This window comes from Misgurnus anguillicaudatus, chromosome 9 (genome assembly GCF_027580225.2).
Source record: "Misgurnus anguillicaudatus chromosome 9, ASM2758022v2, whole genome shotgun sequence".
Lineage (NCBI taxonomy): Eukaryota > Metazoa > Chordata > Actinopteri > Cypriniformes > Cobitidae > Misgurnus > Misgurnus anguillicaudatus.
The window spans coordinates 10,516,470-10,531,287 of record NC_073345.2 but is presented as its reverse complement, the minus strand read 5'-3'; the positions used below and the strand labels follow the sequence as shown (position 1 = coordinate 10,531,287).

Genomic DNA, 14,818 nt, shown 5'->3' with positions numbered 1-14,818 from the left:
AATATTATGGACAGGAAATTACATTATGGCATTTGCATTATTATGTCTGGATAGCGAGAAAACAACTTTTGTTATCTCGAGATCATGAGAAAACAAGCAGCAAAAATAAAAATATGGATGCTCTCTGTCTTCTTAAAGTGCTAACAATTTAGCAAACATGTTTAGAATTACAGTGATTGTCTAATGAGTACCCGATGAGATCTAATATAAATAACACCAAATTTGCTGTTGTTGGCACACTTTGTCGACAAAAAATAAAAAACTGTTTTTAAAAAAAAAAGACAGAGTTGGAAGGGAGGCTGCAAAAGCTGTTCAAAATTGCAAACATGGATTCAAAGCTTCAGCATGTAAATCAGAATATTAAGAAGTTTTGTCACACTCTAAATCTTGTTATAAAGTCTATTTTCCATTATAATCACTTATATTATTTGATACTAATCTATAACACATCATATTGTTAAAACCATATAAATTGTGCCCCCCGTGCCCCCTTTTTGGTTTGGGCCACTGCCCCTCAAAATGTCTGTGCACGGCCCTGCTCTGCGCTCACCGCGGAAAAAAGCCAGCTACTGGCTTTTTTGAAAAATGCTGCGCTTCCTTTGGAAACAATTGGAAACATGCGCCGGCCTAAAAGCTTTGGTGTGCACACCCCTTTAGAACGAATGACTGTGGTATTGGTAACCTAGTAACAGTAAATTAGTAAGGCACGCTTAGAAAAAGGAGACAGGACTGCATTTAGTTACGATTTAGCAAGTTATATATTAACTGTGCAGCTTGTAATTGCCAAACTGAATGTGAAACTGTGCACAGAAGAAGGAATTCAGCATTTTTGATGCAGGCACTAGCAGCAAGGGCATTGCGACGACGTCGAGCCCAATATATGGTAAAGAAAATGACTAGACAGTCAGTCACATGGGCTTAATGTTCGCTTCATTCAACAAATGTGCTTCTCTTTTGTGTACTCTTCTTCACATCAGTTAAAAAACACCTTAAGTGAGCTTAAAACGTTTTTGCGAATTAAGTGATTTTTATTCAAAATTTGGAGCTTCCATTACTCATTTCTTATGGAATACTTAAAAATGCATATAAAACAGTCTGGTGGAAACCCAACAATTGAAATGCATGCAGATTAGTTTTCTTTGCGAGCATACCACCGCAAAATGGCGCTATGGGCCATTGACTTACAGTATTTTTTAAGTGTTTTTTAAGGTTGTTTTTCATCTAGTAAATGTTCTGCCTGACAAGCCTGAATTTGTTTGATTCATTTAATAATGTGATTAAAAATATCCTGCTCCAAGTTGAGTTTCCAGCAAATCAGTACATCCCATGGGAACCTTGGAGAGGCATGCTTTAATAGACTTGACCCCTATTCCCAGTTCTTTTGTGCTATCCACAATTTGCAACGGTGTGAGCAGAGATAAATGTATGAGACAGATGTTTAGATTAGGTGTATTGAATGAGACCTGTGATCCTGAACAAAAATGATTTAAACCTGGATAGCCATACTGTACATTAATGAAATACAATCAGTGTACTTAACATTAACAGCGCAGAAGGTCATAGGTTAGATTCCCAGGGAACACACATAACGTACTGATAAAAATATATATAAATAAGTCACTTTGAATGAAAGCATCTGCCAAATGCATGTAAATCTCACAGTGGATGTCTTGTGTTAGTTTTGCAGGTAATATTGTGTTTGCTTGACATGAGTGGATTTCTAAAGGGATTTACCAAGGAAGATAGACTGTAAAAATGTTTTTGCTGCTATAAATGTGCAATGTGTAACTTTAAGAAGGATCTCTTGACAGAACTGCAATATAACATAACTATATTATCAGTGGTGTATAAAGACCTTACACAATGAACTGTATTGTTTTTATTACCTTAGAATGAGTCGTTTTATTTACATACACCACAGGTCTTCTTAAGTCCAGGATACATTGATCCTTACCTTATCACACTGTGCAACATGGAGTGTTTTACACTTGGGTACGACAAGTATGTAAACTGTACGATGACAACTATAAAATCGTAGGTTGTGACAACTGCGACACACGTTAGCGCAACGTCATCAGCATGCGCTACTGTTAAACAAATACTGGTATGCAGGTCGCAGCAGCAAACACACTGTGCGTTAATCATGCTAAATTTCTGATACTGTCAGAAAATTATAGGCTGTCTTTGGTCGCAAGACCAGGAAAACAGCAGTCTTTGAACCTCTCTCACTATACGACAAAGAGCCATGATCACAGAAATCGTGACGATTGTTCCAAGATGCCAATATTTAGTCTTGGACAACCAAAAATCTTACACTGTATCCCGGGCATTACATGTAAAGGGCTTGTTATAGTTGTGCGTAGGTCCTACGGTTTTTATTTATACTTTTGCATCGTCGTCCGCAAACCCACAAACGAAGAAGAAACAGCAAATTGTTGTGTATGATTTGAGAAGACCAGCAATGATGGAAGTAAATAAACAGCGACTTTTGATGCCGTTTGAGTTAAATCACTCCTCAACTTGGCTCATCTTTGTTTTCACCGTCACAAACGGAAATACCTATGACGCAGTTTTTTTTACCTGACGGGAGGGGTTCTGGTGGACCAATCACAGCGCTTGCGGTTCGCGTAGATCTGATGCGCTGTTAAAATGTTTGCGAGGTGCACGTCAGGCTACGCACAGGCTACGGATAGCCTTCGCCGTAGAACTTACGCACGACTATAAATCGGGCTTTCGTCATCGTCATGTTTCTACAGTAGCCCTAAACAGACAAACTGCTCTATAGAGCGTATTTCATCCGTACTTTGTCTCAGACGATGTCGTTTGTCCTTTGGCAGCTACGGTAGCTTCTCTATACTTTTTCATTTTTGACTAAAGGTGAGTTGCTATACAGTCCCTCCAGAACAGTGCGATTATGCGATCACATGATTCAATGCATAATCAGCCAAAGTCCGCCCTTTCGCTGCATCAATTTCAGATTTCTGCTCGCAAAATATTGCATGATTTGATAATCTCCGCTTTTTCAAAGCAAAAATGCTTATTTCTTAGCAGAAAGTTAAAACATTTTGCATTTACTTCACACATGCGCAGTCATGTCCCCTATTGTCATGGGAATGTTAGGAAGTGACGTAATTATGCGACGTGAACATCAGTTAACAGTTTTTGCAAGTTCCCCCAATTTTGGCAAGTTTCTGCAATTTCATTGCATAAAATTGCAACGCATTTTTCAAGAAAACGTGCCGCAAGATCAAGGATTTTTGCCCGCAACAACCACAAAAAACTCTGCGTTTTTCTGGAAAGATTGGCTATAGCTTACAAAAACAAATTAAAGTTGCTTAACTTAATAAGTTGAAGTAAAAACATATGAATAGTTCAGAAGCGAAACCGCAAAAGTACATCTGACATGTTTCCTTGTAAATAAGCAGGTTTTTAAAGTAATTTTACTTAAATGGCAATGATAGTTAGTATTTGAAATGCCTTATTTTCACAAATGTCACTTTAGTCATTTTATTGGTGTTTAACAAATTGGACTGTCTCTCGCTGCAAAACCCTCTAAGTGCATACAAGCTTTTTGGCAAAAACCTCCACTTCTAAAACAACCCCATCTTTTTGCGTGATGGAAAAACGACATGGAGTTTAGCAGATTCTGCCAAATAACTGGTATTTTTTAATGGCCTAAAGCCGGGACTAAGCAGATTTGAAGCAAAAGTATTTGATGATTGTATTATACGTGCAGAGAGCATTCGGTCAAAATTATTATCTCATTTTTGACAGAGGTGGCGTTTAGCGGCTTTTGCATTTGAGTTCCTTATACTTTATTTTAAGATATAATTTTATTTTTTACAGTGTACCAAGAAGGTCTGTAAAATCCTAAGAGAGGGATCTGGTAACGTTCACATTTAGTATATGATTTGAAATCTGCCATCTTTGCTGATGGGCACTCGGTTGAGCCAAACACAGCGTGCCTTTGAAGCTGCAGGAATATATCACTATTACAAAACTACTTTAACTTTCTCTGAAAAGAATTAGAAAACTAAAACTAGAAAATTGTGTGACTAAGCGATTTCCTTGAGGCATGCATTTTTTTATTCTCAGTAGAAAACTATGATCTGTGTGCGGATGCTGGGGGCCATGAATTATTCACACTTTTTATTAAAAAGCTTTGTGTTTTAAACACGGTTTCAGTCCATTTGTTTCAGCTCTAAACATGCCGTAAATCGCCGTTCAAAGTTTATAGAGTGTTTGTGATTGAACAATAAATATCTTGTCTGTTACAGTACCTTGTTTTCCATTAACATTACACTGTTAAAAGAGTGAAAGGGGACCCTTGTCGTCCTGCCGGGGGTCTCGTCTTCTCTCACTTCTGGTGACGTCCTTACCACATGTAGGTCATTGTGGCTTTAGCGATAAATGAACAACTGAACAATGACTTCTTCCATGTGTGCAGAAGGGAGTCACCCTTGTTCAAGCGTTTTCACTTTGCTGGGGGAATTAGATTAAATTACACTGTGATTATTGTTTACTTCATCTACTGAGCTAGAAAAGGCTGTGGAAAAACGTTTTCTTTTGTTCTATTGTTGGGATGCTAAAGTAGGTTAGCAAAAATCCAATGGCATGACTTAATCAGATTCACAGATTCGTATCTTCTTTATATATCTTACATGGATTGCTTTCTTCCCTCTTACTGCTTTTATTAATGTACTGCTCAACAGATCCACCTCCCATGGCTAAAAATGTTTGTAACTATGTATTGTCCCTTTCCAAACTTAGTTAATGTTTGTCTGCAGGGGATTCTGGGTTTATTTATGATATTATTTGCAATAAAAACACACATGCACACAGACTGCTTCTCTATCCCGGTCAGTGATGTCATTGATTATTGCTGGCTATGTTCCAGACGGGACCACAAATGCTCCACCAACCATAACGCCTCTCTAAATACTATCCAGCACCTCTATGGTTATCTTAATCAGTCATGTTATGTTTGAAAAATAGTGCTCTGTCTTTTTAAAACCGTGTTGCGTCAAAGCAAAACAAATCATGTTGTATGTCACACTGATATCCTAGAGGCACAAAGTGGCATTGCATTATATAAAAAACATAGCTAATCAAATGGAATTTATTTTAAAGAAAGATAAGTCCATGCATTATAAGTGCTAAAACAGCAGATGTTAAATGTAGGTGGACCCATATGTCCATAGTTAATGTGATGAAGTACACCCGTGGTTACTCTGCTAGGGCACTTGAAGACTCCTTACATAGCAGGAAATAAATTAATAATTAGATGGCTTTAAAGGGATAGTCTACCTCATGTTGTTGTAAACCTGTATGAATTTATTTTTTCTGATAAACACCATCTTTGGTCAGATATTTTGGTAAATGATGGTAAGCACCAGGGCCGGAGTGGGACTCCTTTTCAGCCCTGGAGTTTCATGCCTTAGACCGGCCCACTTTAGTTCACGACTGACTATTAAAATAATATCTTTAAACCCTCAATAGTATAAGTCTGCAGTAGTGCACTGTTCTCTGCAGCCTTATTTTTTCAAATATATAATTTCATATTCCGTGCAAATGCAGTAAACAATTATAATTTTTGCCATAATCATGGAGCCTTACCATAAGACCATAATATTACTAAAGTAAACTTATTCAAAAACTAAAGGAAACAAATGTGTTTGTGTTTTCCTCTATATTTATTTCTAAAAAATGGTGAGTCTTGAGATTAACTGTTGGGTTGATAACGTTTGGAAACCCCTGATATACAATACACAAGCAAGATTTATCAAGTATGCATTGGAAACAAATGGAAAAAATCTTTTTTTTTTAGTACTTAGATCATGTCTATTGCTAAATAGCGTAGGCCCACATTGTGTTAAAAAAAAAGAAAACATGGATATACTTTTGAAACTACTTTTTTCAAATAAACTAATGAGTTTTGCATCAAATTTTTGTTCCTCTTGCAATAAACGATGAATAATGACTATTCATAGAGAATTCATCTATGACTTGGATAAAAAATACGTTTTGTAAATTCTTTTCCTTTTAGAGGCCAGCCCGTTTGTATTAAGACGCGCTCAAGTTTATTTAAAATATAGACGCGCGGCCGGCAAGCGCACTCAAAAGACGCGCTCAAGTTTATTTAAAATATAGACGCGCGGCCGGCAAGCGCACTCAAAAGACGCGCTCAAGTTTATTTAAAATATAAACGCGCGGCCGGCAAGCGCACTCAAAAGACGCGCTCAAGTTTATTTAAAATATAGACGCGTGGCCGGCAAGCGCACTCAAAAGACGCGCTCAACGCGCGGCCGGCAAGCGCACTCAAAAGACGCGCTCAAGTTAATTTTAAATATAGACGCGCGGGCCGGCCGGCAAGCGCACTCAATATAGACGCGTCTGAAACAAAACTCGTGTTCAAGTAAGTGCTTTGAAAACCAGAAGACAGCGACACGTCCTGCGTTTCCCATGCGTTTTAGTTTAGATGTCAATGAACCCTAATGCAAGAATTCTTCCAATAAGTGGTCGGGACTCGGGACACAATCAACTTGTGCATAAAGCGGCGGGGAAATCTCTCACCCGCAAATACGCGTCATCCCGGTGGCATGACAACACCGGCCCTCCTGGTAAAAAAAAACAGACCGGCCCACCGGGAATCCTCCCGGTTCTCCCTATGGCCAATCCGGGCCTGGTAAGCACACAGATTGATCTCCATAGTAGGAAAAACAAATACGATGGAATTCAGTGGGTACTGTCAACTGTGTGCTTACCATCATTTATAAATATCTGCTTTTGTGTTTATCAAAATTAAAATACTGGTTTAGAACAACATGAGGATGAGTAAATTATGACAAAATTTTCATTTTTGGGTGAACTATCCCTTAGACAATACCTTCAACAGTCCCTGTAGCTCAATTGGTAGAGCATTGCATTAACACTGCAAAGGTTGTGGGTTGAACACACATAGGGGAGAACCGGGGCGAAAGTAATGCCGGACGAAAGTAACAAAGTGATTTTCTCAGAGCCCGGATTACATTTGCATTCCAAACTATGACAGCATCTTTAGCACGCAACTCTTAACAGAGCTGACAAAATTCGCATTATTTCATCATCACTGTTTTGCACGTGTAGGTCCAGAAAGCTTTTTCAACCATGATGAGTAAGTTCCAACAGCGGGTTGTGTTTCTTGTTTCATGTGTTACAGTTGATCAATCTACAGGTTATTTAGTGCTCTAACACATCCTGAAGTTTGCCTTCACAGAGTTTTTTTTAAATAAAAGTAAATCGGGTTTAAATTTCAGGAGTTCCTGTCGGGTAACACTTGTTACTTTTGTCCCGCTGTTATGTTTAAAATGTATATTATGCTTAAATTTGATTTAAGTTTGTACTGTCGGGTTGCTTTTGAAAAAGTTGATGAAACTACAATTTAAAATGAAAATATAATTTAATTATTTTTTGCAAACTACAAAATATGTTTGCAGTTACATATTAACGAGGTCATAGTCATGTATATTTAATAAAAACAAGTGTAACACAAAAATCTAGTCTTGTTCTGTTGTGTTACTTTTGATCCACCTGTGTGTTACTTTTGTCCCAGGCAGCTGACAGGGTCAAACGTAACAATGCACTACTATGTTCAAAGTGAAATTATAATGAAGTCGTTTTACATTTGTTCAAAATTTCACCTGGTATTGATAGACCACACTTGTGAGTTACTGACCACTGCAAAAATATATCTCCTGTCTAAAACATTGGGCCCTACTTTAACGTTTTAGGTGCATTGTCTAAAGCACACGGTCTAAACGGGCTGGCCAATTCCACTTTTGCTAATTTAACAACAGGAAAAATGGTTTATGCACGAAGCGCATGGCCTAAAAGGGTTGTTCCTATTCTTGTAATGAGTAATGGGTGTGTTTTGGGCGTAACATGCAATAAACCAATGAGACGCGCTCTCATCCCCTTTAAAAGCCAGTTGCGCCTGACGCCATACCTAATCCCTATTTAAAAAGCGGACTTTATAAACTAAAAAAAGCTAAGCGGAGGAAGAAGACCACCAGTTTAAGATTAATGTTGTTGTTTTTATTTGTATTATTTTTTTTGTTTCAAACCTTTTTCATCATTCATGGAAGTAAAAATTGCAGGCTTTTAATTGCTGTAAATGTATTGATATCCTACATAATCATTGTAATCTCATAAAATAATTTGAAGAAAAGTTTTATACTCTAAATATAGACCCCTTCAAGGTTTGTAAACATTGAATGACTATCGGGTGCGTGCGCAGCATGGGGTCAAACTGTTCATACCATCCAGGCTTTATAATTTAATCTAACAGGGCTGAAAAATGACGACTTACCTCAAATGAAGTGAGCACTACAAACACAAGCCTCTTTAATATTTGCATTGTCCGTGTCTGCACGTTAATTGCTTGCAGCAGCAGATGTTGTATTTTTTTGTTTTTGATATTCTGCATGAATCGCGAAAACTTAACGGGAGTCCTGGTGCGATTTTCACAGCCCATGACGTAAGTAGGCATTTTTACGATACCGAATAATACGCAACTCAATCTGCTGTAATGGCTTTTCTGACCCCGACATGCGCAGTGGAAAACGCCTGTGACGTTAACCATGAAGGGGTCTATTCACCTTATTCCGCCACGCCCCTTTTTAATTCTTCGCTCTTCCGCATTTTGTCAACCGACTTCCGCTGCTAATAGGGCACAGTGCATTCGGTGGTTAGTTTGGTGGTTAGAAGATTGTTTGTAGTTCACTATAACTTTAGCGAAATGACAAATATCGCTACTGCTGTAAATGTTTTAAATTAAGAGCACGGTTAAAACTTCATACGACGCTCGGATAGTCTTATATTGTCCCATCAATCGTCTCGTGGTTAGACGATATGAAGCGGCCGCGGCAAGTAACCTGGCATATTTAATTACCTCGTCCTGTCAGGAGTTGATGGAGCAGCATTGAAAATTATTAAAAGTATGTCTACCAATATTTACACAGTGATTTCGTCTTTTTTTATAGGAAATGTGCACCTTAGCCAGTCCAATAACTATTTCGTTTTTATGTGGTACCATGATAGAATTCATTTGCAAACTTGCCAACACTTATTCCTTCAAATCAGGAGACTTAAATCCTTTTAAGTGGAATCTACAAAGCTCACATATGGTTTAAGAAATTCCTTACAGATAATATCTGATCACACTGTAAAGGTTTATATAACTGCATGGCAGGTTACATCTGATCACACTGTAAATGTTTAATATCACTGCATGACATCTGATCACATTGTAAAGGTTTAATATAAATGCACAACATCTGATCACACTGTAAATGTTTAATATCACTGCATGACATCTGATCACATATGAAGGTTTAATGTAACTTTACAACAGGTAAAGCAAGACCACCCTGCAATAAATTAAGACACAGCTTTATCGGAGTCATCAGGAGCTGATCCCAAGTGTTTATCTGGAAGCTGTTGGTGTATGTACTGGTAAAGTGCTTGGCGACTGTGTAATGGATGCAATATCAACCCTCTGTAAAGCTGAACCAAAGATGGTTGTTTCTCAGTAGAGATTTGTACATTTGTGCCAGCTCAACACATTGAAGCAGTTTCTCGGACAGGGTTTACAGGATTAGGATTTAATTATATTAGGACATTTTAGTTTTTACAAACAAACCCTACAAAAAAACAAGACTGGTGCGCATCTTGTGACAAAACAATGGCACTCATATATGTTGAGGTATGTCAGTAAAAGGTGTTTTTAAATTATTGTAGCTCAAATATGCATTTTAGCTTGGGACCAGGATAAGCCCTGTCAGGGAAACTGCACCATTGTTTTCCCATATCAGATGTAGGTTGCTTCAGGTTGAGTTGTGATTTTAAAGTGTAGTTGTGGTCAGAGACGGATGGATCCTCCCATTGTGTTTCTGCATCACAGTTTAGGAACATGTTGATTGTATCATCCTCACAGTTGTCCACTGCATCACTACACATCAATGCATCTGTGAAAACAATATAACCATAAACATTTTTATGTTAGTATTTAAAATAAACTTGCATCATGAGAATTAATATATAAATGGCACCCATACTTAAACAGAACAGTGTGTAAGAGAGAGATGCATTAAAAAGAGACAGTAACATTATACACACAACCTTTAACTTCAGTGTTAAATAATACGTTGTTTAATAGGTCATTATCAATATCTGAATGAGAAATGAACTGACATTCTAGCATCTGAAATCTCAGTAACTTGTAGGAATCACGTGGGCTACTGTAAGAATGCAATGTACTATAATATCTCGTTGTACTATCGTAAATATAAAAATATAGGTGGACAATTAAAACCATTCAAATAGTTGCATTTTATAAACTAACGTTACTGATCTTAAGTGTATTTGTAGAACGGACTTCACAAATCTAACTTTAGGCGAACAAGCACAAAGTTAGCTAAGATAGCTTACCTGAAACTGGCCACCTTTTCAACACCCGGCGTGGTTTAAAGTTACCGGAACATCGTAGTCGAACCATTACTTGGGATAAGGGTATTCCTCAGTTGGCTTAACATTGGTAAGAAAGAAACATAAAGGCGCTCGGGTGAGCTTTTTAAGCTTTAACGTGTCGCATTCAGTCACTGCCTCAGCTGCTCATCGTCTATGCGGCCGGAAGAACGTTGACAAAATGAGCGAAATGGCGCCGCCCTTGTTGTCGTGAAAAATAAGGTGAATACAAACAAGAGATAAAGAATTTACAAACGTGGGAAAAAAAGCACGTTTCAGAATTCAGACATCGGCATGTTTTTATTAAAGCATTACTTAAAATGTTTCTCATCTCACCATATCCACAGAAACAGAGTCATCATATACAATAAATCCATGAGGAAGAATGCATTTGTTTAAAGCAAAGCATAATCGGTCCTCATTTATGTTCAAGAGACTCAATAATAATCTTTTGCATTTTAATCCTTTAATTTTTCATATTTAAAAGCTTTTTTGTGCTTCTGCGCATCCATGTGATGAGCAAACGCACGTTGTCATCCCGTTTATAGGTGCATATTTGTAATGCGCTCATTAAATAACAAAAACAAGATTTGCGCCATAGACTTTAGAGCAGGTTTTAGTTGGTCAATGACGTAGTCTATTTTAGTTGCCTCAAAATAGCAACGCGCCAACAATACGCCTGAACACAAATCGTTTTCAGACCAGACCGCCCATGGGCGCAACATCGCTCCTGCTCCCCCTACTGATAAAGGGCCATAGTTTAACGATCTAAGTGCATTTTCTAAAGCGCACATCGCACGGTCTAAATGGGCGTGTCCGATGCCACTTTTGCTAATTTAACGACAGGAGAAATGGTTTGTGCGTTGAGCGTACAAGAAAGTCGGATTTCCCTGTAGACCTCCTTCCTTTAATGTAGATCGGAAAGCACAGCCGTTGAAAGAAAGGCATGGCGTGGATTTGAACAGTCTGTTGACACCTCCCAGAAAGACCTCCCATGTGACCCCCTCCCAGAAAGTTTTAGATGTCTCCTTATTTAACACACCTGAATTACCTCATCAGCTTGTTAGGGACACATGTTTACCATTTTGGAAGGAGGCTGATGAGTCGAATCAGGTGTTTTAAATAAGGAGACATCTAAAACTTTCTGGGAGGGGGTGCCCGAGGACCAGGATTGGGAAACACTGGTCTAGGTCTTTTCACTGAAAAGAGACAGCTGTCGCAACAACCATGAATTATCGGGACGTAGCGCATATCAACTGAGAAAGAGCCACAGAGTTAGACCATAGCTGGCAACAAGCTAAAGGCACCGCTGGGATTCGAACCCAGGATCTCCTGTTTACTAGACAGGCACTTTAACCAACTAAGCCACGGCGCCACCTTCCTCCAGTGGCTTGCGGAACGGACAGTCAAAGTATGAGCAGATACAACAATGTGAGAAGAAAACCGTGAAGAAGGGCCATCAGAGCTAAAAGGCTACGACTCTGGTGGGACTCGAACCCACAACCTTTGAATCGCTTCGTTTCATAATCTAGAAGTCCAATGTGCTATCCATTGCGCCACAGAGCCAATAGCAAAGCCCCTTGATGTTTTGCACACAATCCTGGAGGAAGACAGATTTAAAGTATTATTATTAGCTTTTGTATATTTAAGCCCAAGAGTTACAGTCACTATTTGTACCTCCTGCTCTTTACATATGACGGTGAGCACAATTGTCAAATGGGAGGCAGTTCTGGGCTCCGATTTCAGGACCTCCATATTAAAGGACAGGCGCTTTGACCAGCTAATGCTGTGAAACCTAACGTCACAAGTCTTTGGATCTTTTGAAAACGCAAACAAGTCTTTCCTGTTCCCTACTACAGGACCTCCTGCCTTTTATGTAGACCAGAGAGAACAGCCGCTGAAATGATGGAATCCCGGGATTTGAACAATCTGTTTACAAGACATGATAACTGCACAGCTATGCCAGGGCATCCTAAAATTGCATGGCATTATTTGAATAAAGCCAAGTACAAGAAAGTTGGATTTCCCTGTAGACCTCCTTCCTTTAATGTAGATCGGAAAGCACAGCCGTTGAAAGAAAGGCATGGCGTGGATTTGAACAGTCTGTTGACAAGATAGGCTCTTTGACCAGTTGTTACTGGGCACCCTAACGTCACATGGCTTCAAGTCTATTCAAAACGGCAACATGTCAGTCATATTTTCTCCTGGAACCTTCTGCCTTCCATGAAAACCGGAGAGCGGAGCCGCAGAAAAGAAGGAATCGCTGGGTTTTGAACAATTTGTTGACAAGACATGGACATTTACACCTACGTCAGGGCATCCTAAAATTTGCAAACTATCTTTTAATATAGACAGGTATAAGAAACACAAATATAACCGTAGACCCTTGCGCCTTTAATTAAGCCCAAAGCCTACAATTATTGATGGAAGGTACCACTGGGATTTGAACCCAGAACCTTTTCTCCACAAGGCAGGTGCTATGGCCATGGGCACCCTTGAGCCTAAAGCCAGGCACAAGCCATAGTGCCCTAACAGGGTTTGCTTAAGGAATTAAGTTCTATCAGTGAAGGCTTATGAGTGTCCATGAATTGGATTGGTCATTTAGCAAAACTATCAGAACGTTATGAGAGCTCTCATAAGAACCTTGAATTATCAAGGGGGTTGCACTTCATCCGTCAAAGACAGCACTTAGCTGGCCACAGACTAAAGGCACCGCTGGGATTCGAACCCAGGACCTCCTGTTTACAAACAGGCGCTTTAACCAACTAAGCCACAGCGCCTACGCTATGTGAGAGGGTGAGTCACAGTGTGAAGAGATACTACAATCTGACAAAGAAAACAACTGAGTGGGGGTTAGAGACCACGACCACTTGCAGAAGGCACCACTGGGATTTGAACCCAGGATCTCCTGTTTACAAGACAGGCGCTTTGACCAGCTAAGCCATGGCGCCCTCACAGGACAAGCTGACGGAGTCAAGTCTTATCAATGAAGGCTTTAGGCTAAAGAGTTTCAAAGAACTGGAATGGTCCATTTGCAAGTTTTCTGGAAAGTTTTGCCCATCGTCTAGGTCAGTGCTTTCCAACCCTGGTCCTCGGGCACCCCCTCCCAGAAAGTTTTAGATGTCTCCTTATTTAACACACCTGAATTAACTCATCACCTTGTTAGGGACACATGTTTACCATTTTGGAAGGAGGCTGATGAGTCGAATCAGGTGTTTTAAATAAGGAGACATCTAAAACTTTCTGGGAGGGGGTGCCCGAGGACCAGGATTGGGAAACACTGGTCTAGGTCTTTTCACTGAAAAGAGACAGCTGTCGCAACAACCATGAATTATCGGGACGTAGCGCATATCAACTGAGAAAGAGCCACAGAGTTAGACCAAAGCTGGCAACAAGCTAAAGGCACCGCTGGGATTCGAACCCAGGATCTCCTGTTTACTAGACAGGCACTTTAACCAACTAAGCCACGGCGCCACCTTCCTCCAGTGGCTTGCGGAACGGACAGTCAAAGTATGAGCAGATACAACAATGTGAGAAGAAAACCGTGAAGAAGGGCCATCAGAGCTAAAAGGCTACGACTCTGGTGGGACTCGAACCCACAACCTTTGAATCGCTTCGTTTCATAATCTAGAAGTCCAATGCGCTATCCATTGCGCCACAGAGCCAATAGCAAACCCCCGTGATGTTTTGCACACAATCGTGGAGGAAGACAGATTTAAAGTATTATTATTAGCTTTTGTATATTTAAGCCCAAGAGTTACAGTCACTATTTGTACCTCCTGCTCTTTACATATGACGGTGAGCACAATTGTCAAATGGGAGGCAGTTCTGGGCTCCGATTTCAGGACCTCCAGATTAAAGGACAGGCGCTTTGACCAGCTAATGCTGTGAAACCTAACGTCACAAGTCTTTGGATCTTTTGAAAACGCAAACAAGTCTTTCATGTTCCCTACTACGGGACCTCCTGCCTTTCATGTAGACCAGAGAGAACAGCCGCTGAAATGATGGAATCCCGGGATTTGAACAATCTGTTTACAAGACATGATAACTGCACAGCTATGCCAGGGCATCCTAAAATTGCATGGCATTATTTGAATAAAGCCAAGTACAAGAAAGTTGGATTTCCCTGTAGACCTCCTTCCTTTAATGTAGATCGGAAAGCACAGCCGTTGAAAGAAAGGCATGGCGTGGATTTGAACAGTCTGTTGACAAGATAGGCTCTTTGACCAGTTGTTACTGGGCACCCTAACGTCACATGGCTTCAAGTCTATTCAAAACGGCAACATGTCAGTCATATTTTCTCCTGGAACCTTCT

General features: G+C 39.7%; 1 long non-coding RNA gene and 5 other non-coding genes across 6 annotated transcripts; all 6 read right to left on the bottom strand.

Annotated features, from left to right (window-relative positions):
• Nucleotides 1–9,279: 9,279 nt before the first annotated feature.
• Nucleotides 9,280–10,737, bottom strand: LOC141366073 (uncharacterized). The gene is made up of 2 exons (XR_012371042.1): nt 10,468–10,737; nt 9,280–10,004 (listed from the first exon to the last, which is right to left on the bottom strand). It is a non-coding gene; the product is annotated as an uncharacterized lncRNA (long non-coding RNA).
• A 1,067-nt stretch (nt 10,738–11,804) lies between these two features.
• On the bottom strand, nt 11,805–11,878 carry trnat-agu (transfer RNA threonine (anticodon AGU)). The gene has a single exon. It is a non-coding gene; the product is annotated as a tRNA-Thr (tRNA).
• A 101-nt stretch (nt 11,879–11,979) lies between these two features.
• On the bottom strand, nt 11,980–12,069 carry trnar-ucu (transfer RNA arginine (anticodon UCU)). Its single transcript is given in 2 exon segments — nt 11,980–12,015; nt 12,033–12,069. It is a non-coding gene; the product is annotated as a tRNA-Arg (tRNA).
• Nucleotides 12,070–13,380: 1,311 nt separating this feature from the next.
• trnat-ugu (transfer RNA threonine (anticodon UGU)) lies at nt 13,381–13,454 on the bottom strand. The gene has a single exon. It is a non-coding gene; the product is annotated as a tRNA-Thr (tRNA).
• Nucleotides 13,455–13,903: 449 nt separating this feature from the next.
• On the bottom strand, nt 13,904–13,977 carry trnat-agu (transfer RNA threonine (anticodon AGU)). The gene has a single exon. It is a non-coding gene; the product is annotated as a tRNA-Thr (tRNA).
• A 101-nt stretch (nt 13,978–14,078) lies between these two features.
• Nucleotides 14,079–14,168, bottom strand: trnar-ucu (transfer RNA arginine (anticodon UCU)). Its single transcript is given in 2 exon segments — nt 14,079–14,114; nt 14,132–14,168. It is a non-coding gene; the product is annotated as a tRNA-Arg (tRNA).
• Between the last annotated feature and the right edge of the window lie 650 nt (nt 14,169–14,818).